The following is a 17,375-nucleotide window of genomic DNA, read 5'->3' as shown; positions in this document are numbered from 1 at the left end:
ACAACGCATTCGCTCGTGTCCGACATTTCATTTTTACAAATGGGTGGTACGCACATCGCTTCCCCAAGGCGATGCGGCCGCTCTTTTGGGAGGCTATTTGATCCTCCCGAGGCCCGCGGATGCCTCTGGTGCAGGATATACCGCCCGCTGCTCGGTGTCTACAAACTAAATATTCTTTTTTTTTATTTTCTGGGTTTTTTTTTTTTTTTAGTCCTATACCTAGCTTAACCTATGTACATCCGTGGCTCAATACCTCGCCACGGATGCGTCAGACCGCGGGCAGAGGAGTAGCCCACGGTCTTACCCGCCTCGGTCACCGCGATCTATACGCCGCGGCGACCCCTAGACCACGGGCCGGAGCGTCGGCCCGCGGTCTACCCCACCTCACTCCCTAGTCATGCACTCTGCAGCTGCAGAGCGCAGCCAGGGAGCCTTCGGGAGCGACTCCTCCGCTCCGGCAGAAATTCGCCACGCACAACAATTGCCCCAAGTCGCGAGACGATTGTTATGCGTGCCCAGGGTGCACCGGCCCAGCGACTGCTCTTCCCCCCGGACGTATCCGTAAGGGACCAGCAGCCGCCAGGCACACGAGGAGGTTTTCTGCCTGGCACCCCAAACCGGTCGAGTGTAACCCAACCTCTTCATTATTTTCTAATAATAAAAATACAACCGTTCTATTAGCGACTGCCATTGTACAGGCACGGGGTTTGGATGGCAAGCTTGTGTCTTTTCGAGCTCTTTTCGATTCGGGCAGTCAGATTAATCTTATTACCGACTCAGCTGTCAAAATTTTAATTTTAAATTTATCCAGCCCTACCACAACTATAAGTGGGATTGGTGAAGCTCCGGCTTCAATATTAGGAGACGTAAATTGTTCTATCGGTACTGGTGATCAGATTTTATTCAATTTGAATATGCACGTAATGTCAAAAATTTGCGGTGATCAACCAATAGCTAAATTAAATACATCGGGTTGGTCTCACATCAATTCACTATTGTTAGCCGATTCTTGTTTTGATATTCCTGGTCGGATCGACTTTCTGTTCGGCGCGGATGTATTTGCTGAATGTCTTCGTAATCCTCATATCAAAGGAAATTTACATCAACCTACCGCCGTTGACTCAGTTTTTGGATGGTTATTGTTTGGTAAAACGCGTTTAGCTACTCATTCACTCGGTTCCCTATTTAACACTGCCGTACAAAGTGATAACGAATTAAATTCGTTAGTCCAACGTTTTTGGGAATTAGATGCACTACCGAACGTAGCTTCTCCAACTCCAGATGAGATAGCATGTGAACAACATTTTATCACAACTTATTCTCGTGACTCATCTGGACGGTACATCGTGCAGTTGCCCTTCAAAGACAAGTCTGAACTTAATTTCGCGGGTTCACGCGACATTGCAGTGCGCCGTTTCTATGCAATTGAACGTCGACTGTCACGTGACCCCAAATGTCATCGTCAATATTCCGACTTTATGTCCGACTATCTAAATGCGGGCCATATGTCATTAGTCTCTCCGGATGACGTAGGTAATGGGAAATACTATATTCTCCATCACTGCGTCGTGCGTCCTGATAGTACCACGACTCGCCTTCGTCTCGTATTTGACGCCTCTGCTAAAGATGCACGTTCACGATCGTTAAACGAAAGCCAACTCATCGGTTCAAAATTGCAAGCAAACATTTTGGAAATTCTCTTGCGCTTTTGTGAACACGACGTCGTTTTCATGGCAGATGTACGTCAGATGTACCGACAGATTACACTCTTCGGCGACCATCGTGACTATCAGCGAATTCTCTGGAGAGATTCGCCTAGCGAACCTCTTTTAGAGTTTCGTTTGAATACGGTCACGTATGGCATCTCTTCGTCCCCCTATCTCGCTTGCCGTACATTACGACAGCTTGCTGATGATGAGGCGGAAGCATATCCTCTCGCCAGGAGTGTAATCTTATCAGACACATACATTGATGATGTCGTGAGCGGCAGTCAGGACATATTACTTTATTACTTTACTTTATTGCACATAAATACACACACTTGGACAATATGTTCTTGGAAAGTTCATGTACAAAGGCGAGCTTAACCCAGAGTTGGGTTCTCTTACAGCAAACCTTAGAGTGATAGAGAGATTTGATATAGAAGGAAATCAAAACAGCGCAACAGTATTTGAAGAAGAAAAAAAAAAGAAAAATGTAATAATTATAATTAATTATACTAATTTAAAACTACACTAAAATTTCATAGACATAATAAATACATACATACAATGTAAAGATATATACCTATAATAAATAAATACATATATACATACATAAGTAAATACAGGTCATGTTGAAAGGAAATATTCCTTGATTCGTCTCTTGAAAACATCCAACGATGGGCTTTCACGAATAGTGTGAGGCACAGAGTTCCAAAGCCTCACAGCGCGCACGGTGAACGATCTATCATAACGACTCGAAGTATGAGGAGGGACACGCAAGAGAAGAGAAGAAGAAGAACGACAAGGTTTGCCTCTGGGGACTAGGATTGGAAACGTTCCCGAAGGTAGGTTGGAGAGAGGGGATTGTAAAGAAGAGAGAAGAGAAAAGTGAGAATGTGAGAATCTCGACGCTTTCGAATGAGCAACCACCCCAATCGGCTCCGAAATTCCGATACGTGATCGAATTTCCGGAGGCCGAAAATGAAGCGGATGCACAAATTCTGCAGACGTTCGAGTTTATCAAGAAGTTCCTCAGTCGCATCAAGGAAGCAAACATCGGCGTAGTCCAATAAGGGAAGAAGAAGTGACTTAGCAAGAGTAATTTTAGTTTGAAACGGCAGGAACTTTTGGAGACGTTTAAGAGAATGAAATGAGCTAAACACTCTCCTGCTTACTTCCGCAACATGTTTGCCCCACGATAAGTTACAGTCCATCAGGACACCCAGATTTTTTACGTGTGACGAGTATGCTATGGTGACGTTATCAAATAAAACTGGGGGAGGAGACTGTTGGTTAATTAAATTTATGAAATAATTGCCACCAATAATGAGAGCTTGTGATTTCAGTGGATTGACTAGTAGTCCAAAACTTTTAGCCCATTGATTTATGGTGTCAAGGTCATTATTAATGGCATCAGTTGCACTGCGAATATCTTCACGTTTGAAGTGTTTGTAAATCTGCAAGTCGTCTACATAAAGATGGTAGTGTGAAGTTAGAGATTTAGTGATAGTGTTAATAAAAACGGAGAAGAGTAAAGGAGAGAGAACACCACCCTGAGGAACACCCGCAGCAAGGTCACACCAATCAGAGGAGCTCTCATCACAGTGGACCGACTGTGAGCGACCTCGAAGATAAGAATTAAACCATGCAGTTACAGAAGGAGCCATATTAAGTGAGGATAGAATACCTAAGAGGATGTCAAAATCAACCAAGTTAAAAGCACTGCTAAAGTCCAGCAATACCAATATTGTTAAGTGCCTGTTCTCCATAGCCAGTCTTACGTCGTCGGTTATTTTGACCAGCGCCGAAACCGTGCTATGTCCAGGACGGAAACCCGACTGGTACGGACTCAGCAGGCCATTAGAGGAGAGATAATATGACAGTTGATTGTTGACAACACTCTCAAGAACTTTGGATAATATTGGCAGGATGGATATTGGACGAAACTGGGTGACTAAGGATGGATTGGATACTTTAGGTAGAGGCAACACATAAGCTCTCTTCCAGGTTGAGGGAAAGGAGCTAGTAAAAAGGGAATAGTTGACTAGGTGTAAAATTACAGGAGTGAGCACATTAAGGACATAGTCATTGCACAAAAAACAAAAACGCAACTTATCGATCTTTTCCAAAAGGGAGGTCTTCATCTTCGAAAGTGGGTGTCAAATGACAATCGTCTCTTATCGGATCTTCATCCTGAAGATTGCCTAACCGGTTCGGTTTCGTTAGATAATTCTGAACCGGCCTCATTCAAAGTTTTAGGTCTCAAATGGGATCCATCAACTGATTCGTCTCTCTTCGAAGTAGAATCCTCACATCGGCCATGTACTAAACGATCTATTCTTAGTGAACTAGCTGGAATTTTCGACCCGTTAGGATTCTTGTCCCCCCTGACAATTCAAGCTAAAAGCTTAATCCAAAAGCTTTGGATTATCGGTGCTGGGTGGGATGAAGTTCCCCCTGACGATGTCATCAGTACATGGAACAAATATAAGGATCAACTTTATCTATTAAACCAGTTAAAAATTTCGCGTAGACTCACTCGTGCTGATTCACAATCGTACGAGCTACACGGCTTCTGCGACAGTTCGGAAACTGCATATGGTGCGGTCATTTATTTACGGGTTACAGACGTAGATAACAATTCGTACATTCATTTTGTCTGTTCGAAAGCTCGTGTTGCACTAAAACGTACTTCATTGCCACGCTAAGAGCTCTGCGCCGCAGTTTTGCTTTCAGATCTGTACCAATTCGTCTCAGAGACTTATCTGTCTCGTATTCCTATTTCAACTGTCTTTTAGTGGTCAGATTCCACCGTTACTCTGGCTTGGTTGCGTTCGCCCTCATGTCGTTGGTCAACTTTCGTTGCAAATCGCGTGAGTCATATTCAAGAGATTACAGCTATTGAATACTGGCATTACGTGTCCTCTGCAGACAATCCTGCAGATGTTAGTTCGCGAGGCCAATTTCCAAGTGAGCTTCTTCACAACTCGTTATGGTGGGCGGGGCCACGTTGGTTATCCGAACCGCAAAATCGATCATGGCCATCTTTTATTGACAGTGTTACCAATGACGAGCGGAAGGTTGTTGAAGCCGAGACACGTAAATCACCCGTGTTGGTCTCAACTGTGCATACTCGCGAGAAGATTGTTTCAATCATTGATAACTTATTAAATCGTTTTTCATCTTTAGAAAAAATCATTCGTATCTTAACTTACATCTATCGTTTTATTCAAAATTCTCGAAAGCCGACTAATGCTAATCGTAGTACATTTCTTACCAATTCAGAACGTCATAATGCATTAATGAATATTGTGAGACACGTTCAAGGTCAACAATTCGCGGAACAAATAACAAAATTAAAATCAAATAAAATTCTTTCAAAACCGTTCAGTAAACTCAATCATTTTATCGACGAGAGAGGAATTCTCAGGGTGGGCGGTTGTATTGCTCGATCAGGATTAGAATATGAGCAGAGACATCCTGCGCTCTTACCTTCTGATCATCCCCTCACCTTGTTAATTATCGATTTCGTACACCGTAATTACTGTCATCCCAAAGTCAACACAACTCAGTATTTGGTTTTACAACAATTCTGGATTGTTTCCGCGAAACGCGTCATCCGTCGTTGTCTTGGTAAGTGCATTAAATATTATCGTACACACCCAGCGCCTTTGCAACCGTTTATGAGCGACCTCCCCTCCTATCGCGTTAGCCGAGTGAAGCCTTTTTCCGTGGTGGGTGTCGACTTTGGTGGGCCCTTCCGTATCAAGCTGGGTACTCATCGAGGGGCTAAAATAGACAAAGCCTATTTATGCTTATTTGTGTGCCTAGCCACGAAGGCTGTCCATTTAGAGGTGGTCTCCACCCTATCGGCGGAAGGTTTTATCGCTGCTTTGCGTCGTTTTGTGGCGGAACCAATTTTGTCGGTGATAGAAATCAACTCTCTGCTTTAATGCAAGATGCGTCTAGCACGGAGAAAATTGAGTTCAAATTCAATCCACCGTCCGCTCCTCATTTTGGAGGAGTTTGGGAAATTCGAATCAAAGCTGCAAAGCAACATTTATATCGCATAGTCGGTGATCAGGTTCTAACATTTGAGGAACTCACAACGTTAGTCGTGCAAATCGAGGCGGTTTTAAATTCACGGCCATTGTGCCCTATTAGTACGGACCCTAATGTTTTGTCAGCGTTGACACCAGGTCATTCCACTACACTGAAACCCTTGACTGCTGTCCCCGACGAGGATCTTTCTAATGTTAATCTTCATCGGCTTCGTCGGTGGCAGCGCTTTTCAACAAAGTTTTTGGTCAAGATGGAAACACGAGTATTTAAACTCACTCACTCAACGCGCCAAATGGACCAAAGATTCAACACCGTTGAAGGTAGGCTCGTTGGTAATCATCAAGGATGACAATCGACCTCCTCTTGATTGGTCACTCGGTAGGGTTATTGAGCTTCTTCCGGGCGCTGACGGAGTAGTTAGTTGCAATTCTTAAAACCGCTACCAGTAATTCTGTTAAATGACCATTAGTCAAATTATGCCCTCTACTTATAGAGGATTAATTTAATTCATTCTTTTAGCGCATCTTTATTAGGTATTTTAAGTTAGGTGGATTAGATCGTCTTTTATTTTTACCCTTTAATAACTATTAAGGCTAAACGTGTTTTTCGAAACTTTCTATTACATTTCGTTTATCTTTCGTTTCGTTTGTAGAAAATACTATAAGTATTTTGGTGGGCGGAATATTTCGTTATCATAAAATTCCATATTTTTATTCCTCTAAATATCTTAACGGGCACACACGATGTTCCAATGGATTTTCAACGGTAGCAATCGCAGCTGTCATTACGGCTGTCATACGCGACGTACTCGTTACCCATTGGTGCTTCTGTCGCCTTGTGGAGCTACAAAACGCTCGTCCGTTAGCACAAAATTTTACGCCATCTTCGAACGCACGCGCACCCCGCGAATTCTCGGCGAAGATTATCTTTCTTATCGATATCCTGCTCGGAATCACCTTGAGCAGGTCGCGACCCTCATCAAGATTAACCTGTGTTGGAATCATCGCACGGCGGAGCATCGGCAGCAGACATAGCATACCAAGGTACGTGCACGATGTTAGGTTGTTACTGCTGTAATTCAAAGGAACATTGTTTGTGTAATCGTCCAGACGAGCCGTCTGTCCCAAATGTGCTGTTACCTCTCCGAAGCAATAATTTGAAACCTCACGACAGCACAAGTATGATTTGATTGTATAGGCTTAGTATCGGAATTAGAGACAGTATTCGATTTAGTCGATTTTGAATTAATATTTGGTATAGTAGATTTAGAAATATTATTAGATTTAGTATTAATATCAGAATTAGTAATATTAGATATAGAATTTGTAGTGCCTTTATTAAGGAATTCGCGTTCGCACTTATACGCGAATCCAGTATTTAGTTTAAATCATTATTATCAACTTCTTGAATCTGCGGGGGTGATGAAATATCTGCGTCATGTGTTTCTATATGATGTTGTCTTTGATAGGACGACCTTTGTTGTAATTTCCTGGAATTATTAAGTTGTCTCTTTCGACACTCTGATATGTCATGACCCACGTTTTTACAGTATCTACATATAATAGGAAACTGATTAGTTGTAGGTTTATTTGATGACGATGGGACAAGTTCTTGGAAACGATTGGTATTACCCTTGTTATTGAAATAGCATTCCGATTGCAAATTACCCGTTTTCTTACAATTATTACAGAATTTGGGTTTTATGTGTACTGCGGTATTCTTTTGGGTATTCAAAATCTTTTCCTCCTCTATTGCAATATTAACAGCAGCTTTTAATGTTTTTGGATCACGACAGCGAACTATATTGCTTATGTTAGAATGTAACCCGATTGTAAAGGTATATAAAGCTAAATCTTCGGTCATAGCAATTCGTCCCGAGAATGATTCATTATTAAATGATGTAACGATTTACTCACGCGTATTTATCGGGGTAGCCCGACTAGTTTCGGACCCAACCGGAGTCCGGTGGCGGGCGGCCGAGATGCGCGGCCGCTGACGTCAGTTCGACTCGCGATCCCGCCGCTTCTGCTCATAATTAAGGACTCCGGTTGGGTCCGAAACTAGTTTGTGAAACCGAAAAATGTCTTTTTTGAGAACGATGGAGCCGACATTTCCTAGCTGACTACCCTAAGAAGAAATGTCGAAACAAACTCAGGGGTCCAGTCTCTTTTAAAGTTCAGACAATTTTCAAATTCGAGTGTATAAACTAATGCAGAGTATTTCAATAAATTGATAATATACCTGCATAAGGTTTATACTTACAAAAAAAAAGGAATAAAAAAAAAATTATAAAATAATAACGCAAATGAGTTGCGTGTTATTAAATCAAATAATAATTAATATTAACAAAAATAAATTCATGCAAAAGCACAAAAAATGTCACATATGTATAAGATTATATGCAAAAGCACAAAACATGTCAATAATTATGTACACAAATAATGATAGCTGTATAAGCGAGCAGTTCAATCCCAAGCATTTTTATCATTTAAATAATCTGATATTTTGTAATATCCTTTTCCGGATAGTTTTAATTTAATAAAAGTTTTAAATTTCTTAGTCGGTAGCTTACGAACATGAATGGGAAGCTTGTTGTAGAAACGTATACATTGACCAATGAACGAGTTGCTTACTCTATGGAGACGAGTAGCATGTACGGCTAAATTATGTTTGTTCCTTGTATTGATTGAGTGGACATCGGACAATATTACAAAGTTCGATTCGTTTTTATGAACAAACATTAAATTCTCAAATATGTACTGTGAAGTTACAGTCAGAATGTTTATCTCTTTGAATTTCTCTCGGAGAGAAACTCTTGGGCCTATGGAATAAATATCTGCACAGCCTCCCCAGAGGAGAATCCCGTACGACATAAGGCTATGAAAATAACTGAAATAAACTATTCTGGCTGTATCCACATCAGTTATCAGTTTATTTATTTTTTACAGCATAGGCGGCTGAACTGAGCTTGCCGGATAACTTGTTTATGTGAGGGCCCCACTGTAGTTTGGCATCAACAGTTATGCCAAGAAAGACAGTGGACTCAACAGGGTCCAACTCTAGCCCATTCAGTTGTACGTTGGTTCTTAATTGCCTTACATTCGGCATTGAAAATTTAATTAATTTAGTCTTACTGGGATTTAAAAGAACATTATTTATATTGAACCAATGATCAACCTTTGCAAAGGCAACATTAATTTCCTGAAAGTTTTGAATATGTTATGTATCTATGAAATCACATAGACCCTTCATGGGGTATTGTTCTGAAATAATTGGAGCACGTTTGCTTTCGCTTGTAGAAGTAGACATTATAATATATTTTATGCGTAATCAAAAAGTAGAAACTAGTTAAGAAAGTGGAAATATGGGTTTGGAACTCAAATGGATAGTTAATGGCAACAAAGGTAATCAGAATATTTTACTGACAATAAAATGAGGATCTGGGGTATCATAACTTTGTAGCACGAAGCGGAGCACTGAAGGCAGGTGAACTGGAGGATCAAGAGCTCAGACAATGTAGACCTTTCTCAGGTCTCCAGGAACAAGCAGTTGCGACTTGATGGCGGCGACTTTGATTCGTACCGAATCAGATATAGTACCAGGATCAAATAATCACAAGCAGTTTGGTATAGTCCAGTTTGATACAGTGGATACAGAGAGTTGGACACAGTGGACTCAGACTTTCGACAGGACTGTCCGATTCCAATCAACGTAAAGAGTTTTAGATTTTATGATGAAGTTCACAGTTTTTGCACACACACACAATAAGTTCACAGCTTTGCTTTTTGATGTGGTAGGAATTTGTAGATTCTAGTTGAGATACGGCAATGTGGACACATGTTTTAGATTTCGATACGCGAAAGTCTACCACACCATCCCACTTCTGACACCACTGTTACGGGGTGGGATGATGGAGACTTTTAAAAAAAGAACACTTATTTGAACTAGAAGAAAATAGCAATTTATTCCGATTTAGAAAATACACGTTTTTTGGAATATGTGTCCACATCGAAGTTATAACCCGAGCTGTCGTCTCATACCAACGGAAATGCTGACGATACTTTGTATTTGCGTCATTACTTGGAAATGAAGTAAACAACTGAAGCTGTGTCAGCAGTTTACTTCATATTGGTCATAGATCAGTAAAATATTATAACAGTCCCCTTCGACGCAGTTGGATACCCGCGATAAGCACTCTAAATTGGACCAATGATTCACTAACCGGGCACGCTCCACCTCGTTACATCACACCTCAAAATCGTGGACAGCAGGATCGAAGTTTGACACGTAATAATTACGCGGCTTACTTCCGATAGTAGCTAATGCGTCAGCCAGCAACTTTGCTGCGTTTGGCACATCATCACGCAGGCTATTACGTTGAGGCGTGATGGCACGGTTTGGTGGCACTGGTGTATGTGTCCTACAACGACACAATTTCACTCAACGCTTGTTTTACCGAGCTCTCGCGACTACGAGATCGAGAGCAACGCTGTTTTGAAACCCGATGGTGTCAGCGCGATCTGCTATGCCTTTTATGCGTTCTACGAGCTGAAATTTCCTCAGAACTACTTCGTGAACGAATAGGTCGAGGCATTTTTTTTTTTAATTAACGGTTGTTTTTATTTGAAAATGGGTACACAGGCCAATCTCACTTCTCATTTTAGCAACCAGAAGTGAAATTAATTAAAAAAAAAAAACAATTTTATAGGGAACTAAACGTTTATTCTAACCTCTAAATATTTAAACTTTGATTTACACAGTTTAACGGAATACAAAATAATCACATCTACAAACAACCGTTAATTCACACGTAAAATAACTAAATATGCACGATAGCGAACAGCGCCGATCACCTGACAACCTTACCGTTCGAGAGCCAACGATCAAAAGCCCGAAACATACCCACAACACTCTATTTAAAGAAACTGTCAGATATCGTCACTTGTTTACTACCGGCAGCTATGATTATCCTAATAATACCATTAAATGTTATATGCATACAAAGTCTCAGCCCGATCGGTTTAAAATTGACAAAGCTTGATACATACTTTTATCTCCTATTTTATCCCCTTAGGGGAGGGTTTTACCAAAATCATATAACATATAACATCTACCTGCATGCCAAATTTGAGTCCGATCCGTCCAGTGGTTTCGACTGTCCGTTGTTACATCACTAGTCACCTTTTAGTTTTATATATTTCGATAGATAACCATCTAGCAATGGCAAGTTTTAATAACCGACATTCTGTAAGTACTATGATGTCACAGCTTATACCAAGACTCTGTAAAAGAACTTCAAATCGACTAAAATTTCGGCTATATTACAAATACTCGGAGTTAGGAAAGTTAGTAGTTTTTCACCAGTAGGAATATTATTTATTTTTATCACTATGGAAGGTACCAATGATTCAACATCAACACGTAACGTTTCAAAACACAGAGGACATAAAAGACGATCTACTGAATCTCCAGCGCCGCCGTCGCCATTATGTCAAGAAGATATACGTTCCATTGTTCAAGAGATTATGAAAGCAGAATTTAGTGCAATGTTGACAGAACTAAAGAAAGACGTGGCCATCACGATGAACAACGAGTTAGAAAAGGTGAATGCTGAAATTAAAGAGGTAGTTAAATCCATACATTTTATTCATAAGCAATTTGAAGATTTTGAGCGTAACCAAAAATCAACAAACGAAACTTTGCATGTTCTAATACCACGCGATACCCATTTTGCTTTTTTTGTTGTGCGTATTATGATAGTTTCTTTAGGAAAACATAAAAAAGTAAAACATTGAAAATATATCTATGAACTTATTATAGGCTATGTTTGGATCACAAGTTCTATATATGTACGTCACTTAAACATTTCTTAAATTTTACAAGATATTCTGTAGTAAAATTACGTCTGTTTTTGCGCCAATATTTAATAGTACAACATTTTTGAACTGGTATTTTTATGAACTGAGCAGTATGATCCGATAATGCCAGTTCTAGTACTTGTGTTTTACTATTTTTATCAAAATTATGTGCAAAATTGTCTATGCATGTATGACTTGTTATTCTAGTTGGCTGTTTTATTGCCAACTTTAGATTATAACTAAGCAAAAGAGACTCAAACTCTTTTGATTGAGTCGTTTTTTTCAACGCATCTATGTTAAAGTCACCTGCGATAATAATATTTTGATATGATTTTTTAATTAGTTCTTGCAAGAGTAAATTAATTTTTTCCATACATATAACAAAGTTGCTAGTTTTGGGAATTCGGTATACGCATACAATAGCAATCTTAAATTTAATCAATTCAATGGCACAGCATTCAAATACGCCAGTCTCAGATAATTTGGCTATTTGCTGTAATTCTTTATATTGAAGTCCATTTCTTGTTAGTATGCAGGCTCTCCCTCTTTTGCTTTCTTTTCGAGGGTAGCATGCTGCTAGTTCAAAATTAGGTATGGTCATATCCGGCCATGATGAAATGTTCCGTAATACAAATAATGTCTACACAGGTTCCTGTTTCTTCTATTTCGTGTAGGCAGACTGTTATTGCATCTCATTTGCATAGCAGCCCGGCAATATTTTGGTGCATAACATACAATTATTTAGGTTCGAAAACAGTTTGAGATGGCGGTTTCATCGTTTTGTACAGGAAAAAACTCGTAATCTATCATTATGTTAGACATAATTTTCTCGTAGAGGTTTTTCCATCCGTTTTTGTTTAATATTCCAGTCTGATAGGAGAACATTTCATGCGTCAGAGAGATGTTGCTATCGAAGAAGTAAGCATACTCTTGATTTTTTACGTCTAAGTACAGGAGGTTATTGAAAAGCTCGACCTTGTAATTATATATAAGTGCACCTTTTATATAGGTCGGTGTACATATGATGTTATTTGTATGTGTTGCATTTTTTAAGGAGTTTTTTAGGTCGTCCAATATTTTTACACACTCATTGTGAATTCTTTATAAAACTTTAATAAAGTTAGGTCCGGCTAGGTCGCGGGTTTCAACGCTGCTTCCCAACATGGGGGGCCCGAGCACCGCCTGTAGGCGGTTGTACGTGGGAATCGTGCGGTCCATGGCCCTGCATGGGGCCCCTGTGTGGGCGATGGACCTGACAGCCGGCACACTCGCCACTCTGCGTAAACCGCAGAGGGCGATGGCCGTCAGAGTCGTCCGCGGGTACCGCACGATCTCCTACGAGGCGGCTTGCGTACTGGCCGGATCCCCGCCCTGGGACCTGGAGGCAAAAGTACTCGCGTCGTTGTACCGATGGCGCGAGGAAGAGCGGGCACGGGGCTCGAGGCCGGCGCAGCGACAGATCGCACTGCGTCGAGCTGAGCTCCGTCAGGTCTTGGTGGCGGAATGGCGGCAAAGGCTTCTGCGCCCTGCCGCCGGCCTCGCAACCGTCGAGGCGATCCGGCCAGTGCTCGACGACTGGCTCGGAAGAAGGCACGGCTCCCTGTCGTTTAGGGTGACGCAGGTGCTGTCGGGGCACGGTTGCTTCGGCAAGTACCTGTGTCGCATAAACAGGGAGCCGGACGCTCGGTGCCACCACTGCGTCCATTGCGGGGAGGACACGGCGCAACACACTCTCGCCGAGTGTGTGGCTTGGGAAGAGCAGCGCCGTGTCCTCACAAATGAAGTAGAAGGCGATCTGTCGCTGCCGGCCGTAGTGCGGAAGATGGTCGGTAGCGCAGAGTCGTGGGACGCGGTGGTGTCCTTCTGCGAGGACGTGATGTCGCAGAAGGAAGCTGCGGAGCGGGAGAGGGATATCTCGACTCCCTTCCCCGGCCGCAGAAAGCGCACCGGCGTAGGAGAAGGGCGGACAACGCCCTCTTCCAGCCCCCATGAATGGGTCCAGGGGTGCGGGACTTGGGGAAGCCCCCCGCCCCCTATTCCATGGACCCGAGGAGGAGGCACGCGCGAGTGTCAGCGCGCGCCTCTGAGGTGGTGCACGGGATAGGCAAACACCTCACTACCCCGTGCACGAGGCGAGGCTTGGACTGACCGGGCCAGCACTAGTGCGGGGCTGCGGAAGAATTTGGACTCCTGCGGCCCCGCGTGCCCACGTGCGAGGAGACACTCCGGGAGGTTTTAACCGGTAAGAGTCCGGCACACCCCTCCGCCTCTCCCCTGGCGGAGGAAATCCATGAGGATTTCCCCCCGGTCGCGGATTTGTGGCACAGGTAATTCAGTTCTCGCTCTTATATGAGTAAGGGGGTACCGTCCCTGGGGTCCACGTAGGGTGCCCGGTGCGCTGGGTGAAGCTGGCTGAAGCTGCACGGAACCTGGCTGAAGCTGGCTGGAGCTGCCCAGAAGCTGGGGTCGCTGGCGTGACAACGGCCGCGGCCACCAGTAGGTGCTTAGCTGCCGGCTGGAGAGCGGGACCCGCAGATAGTAGTGGGACGGCGGTAACTCGTAGGGTGACCCCTGGAAGCGTGCGTAGAGGTGCGTAGGTTAGCGGTGCCGATGATGTTGGCCCGCGTGCGATGTGGATGCTCCCCCAGTGGTCCCAGGGTAGTACAGAGGCAGGGAAAGGGAAAGCTCACACATCGCAGCGGTTTACAAGGCAGATGGTTGCAATGACACATGCTCAAGGCTGATGCAATAAAGTGCTTACATTATCCAAAGCTCATTTTAGCCTTTAAGGGAGTGGCAGAAGGCTAGTAACAGCTGAAGGCACACTGAGTATTCACTTAACACTATTGAGAACAAGGGCAACGCAGCCTGCATGCATAGGATAACCTAAGACCGCGTGGTCGGCCAAAGCAAGCGAAACAGAACAAGCAGAATAGGATTAATATGACGTAGGTTATCCCGTACACGGTACACACTTAGTTTAGCAATATATACAGAAACTCACCCAAGATTGGGGTATAATTGCATCTTAGTAGTCGTGGCAGCAGCCGCCAGTTATGGCGATCGAGAGGGAATGTGACGTAGCCTCTCACATTTTGGCATTAGGGCGGACCACGGTCGCCGCGTACATAGACAATTAGTAAGCTGGCCGTACAAATTATACTAGTGACAACATCTTGTATATTTGAAAAGCAATTCATTAGAGATATGGAAGGATACGTAAGGCAGGTTTTATTTTTAAAATATTCCCTAAAATTATTTACACTTCCCAATTTTCATTATAAAAAGAACTTTTACAATTGTTGCGACTTTTTACTTTTAATTTCCGCAATACGTATCACATACTCTAATTGTGCTTTAATTTTTGGATTTTGCCTTTTAATTTCAAGGTCCACAAAGATGTTTTCACTGTTCACATGATCAAAATCAACTTCCATTGTATAACTTGACATCTCAGATTCTTTGAAAAATAATTCCTTAGGCGATTTAAAATTTATGCATTTATCCATTTCGCAATTGGACCCCGGTGAATGCGTACTACTAATATTATTAATCAATAATGAAGCATACGCTGCCTCAAAACCAATATACGAAGGTGATATATTTCTATACCCATGGCTTCGAATGCAGTTAAAAAAAAATTCTAGTGGATCCTGGTTGAAATGTCTCATCCAAACAGACGTCAAGTTATACTTTTTAGACAAAACATCCACAATATATTCAATGTTTTCAATTGTTTGCAACCAATTTGTTAAAGATGGCACAACACCACATTTGCCATTATTGCAAAATTTCATTGAGCTCAAAATTTTCTTTGATTCAGCCCACACTGTTTTGTGGACCGAATTTGGGGTCACTGGTCTAAGAAGAAGTTTTCCAGACCTTCTTTTTTGTGTAGTTATCAAAACTTCCATTTACTGAGTCAAATAGATTATCGAAAAATAAAAGTAGATCTGCTGTCTCTTGGCATTCCTTTGGCAGGACTCCCGCACCTGAAAAAAAGTTAATTCATTGTCATCCCTCAATTTATTTAAATTATGATCTCAATATGAACGGTAAGGTTCGAGCTGCTAGATATTTCGGGTGTTAAATGATAAGTCAAAGCTGAGATTCAGATTATGTGTATTCCGACACTTTACGCTAATTAATGCTAATGATGATAATGAGTGCTACAAGTATGCCGGTCGATCGCGCACTAACTCGCGTAGCTCACGCTGTCCGCTGGTGCGGTCGCGCGACCTACTTGAGCTAAAACTGCTGATGATGATGTGTTCGCTGAGTATCGAACATGCTCCCAAGGGGAAGATACCGGAATGATGAGATGAGATGATTACACAATTAAGAGGGTTAGTAGTACATAGGTGAACCATTATTTGCTTATGCTAAATGAAGGTTAATACAATGCTGAATGTTCTTATCCTATGTGATAGCTAATTCCTATCTGGATCTACCGTAAAGACCGATTGTCTTTTACTGATAGGTGATGTTGATTTGTCTCTTTTGCACCGTAAACTGGACCACCGTTTGGTTCCACAAACACTGGGCCCTTGCTCGGGCGCGGACGGCTTACGCGCACTAGCACTAACACTCAAACTGCTGGTAGACGCCGCCCGCGGCACGGCAGGCACTGGCGCCGGCCTCGGCTCGCTTAGAGCCTGCGGGTCACGCGCGGGCGCGGGTGAGGCTTGCTTGCCTCGCCACCACAGGAACCCTAGGAACGCTACGACGACTGCTGCTAGCAACACGTATGATATGGCATAGTGGTGTATATCATGCGTAGTTATCCCTTCTTCCAAAGCTGCTTTCTTCAAAGCGGCTATCTGATTGCCGAGACGTGTTAGTGAGTTGTTGATCTGTACGTCCTCTGTTGTTGTTTCGAGAAACGGTAGCGTAATATTGACCAAATGATGGTGCTGTATTGGAGCTATATTTGATAATAATAGGTCAGGTTTTAAAGTCAGCTTGTGTTCCTGCTGATATGAATAAAGAGTTATGTCACGGCCCATAGCTATGCATTCTTTATCGAGTTGAATGAGCCCGGCCTTGCTGACTCGGCGCGCTCGGGTTTCATTGTCACATATGATTGTAAATGAATAAATATCGCATGCGAAATACAGATAAGACGATAGGTCGTGTAATTGTAACCACATATTCTTGCAGGTTTCTTTCTTAGGCTGGCAGATACCTATTTGTTCGGTTTGACAGAACATTTCTTCTCGACCCAGTCGCTTGATTGGATGTCGTAGCTGACAGATGTAACTTTCATCCTGATAGGTGCAAGTTTGAAGATCGTCGTTCTTGACTTCGATATAGGAGTCCCTCATCAAATTAGTTGCTATGTAATCTGTGAGGGGAATAATGCTGATCATATCCTTTCCCACCTGGAGAGGAACAGGTATTAAGCGGTACAGTTGGAAACTGTCTCTGCTAATGAGTGGCACGGAGATCTCAAAGATGAAGTACTGTTTACTCATTCTCGCCTTGATCTTTAGGAGCTTGTAGATTTCATATAAATCAGACTGGATGTTGTTGATAGGTAAAGTAAGTTCTTTTGATATTTGACCGGAAATGATTTGAAGTTCGTTGCTAAGCTGCTCTGGAGTAAGTAGATGCATGTTAATTTTGCTATGATAAATATCTGCTAAGGTGTCGATTAAAGTATCTTGGACACGCTTTAAGTTCTGCATCATGTTTGTCGTAGCCATGGCTGCTAGAGTGAATTCTTGTAAAAGTGATATACTTTTACTTTGTA

The sequence above is a fragment of the Trichoplusia ni genome, unplaced genomic scaffold, assembly GCF_003590095.1.
Source record: "Trichoplusia ni isolate ovarian cell line Hi5 unplaced genomic scaffold, tn1 tig00000716, whole genome shotgun sequence".
NCBI lineage: Eukaryota > Metazoa > Arthropoda > Insecta > Lepidoptera > Noctuidae > Trichoplusia > Trichoplusia ni.
This window is presented reverse-complemented; position numbering follows the sequence as displayed.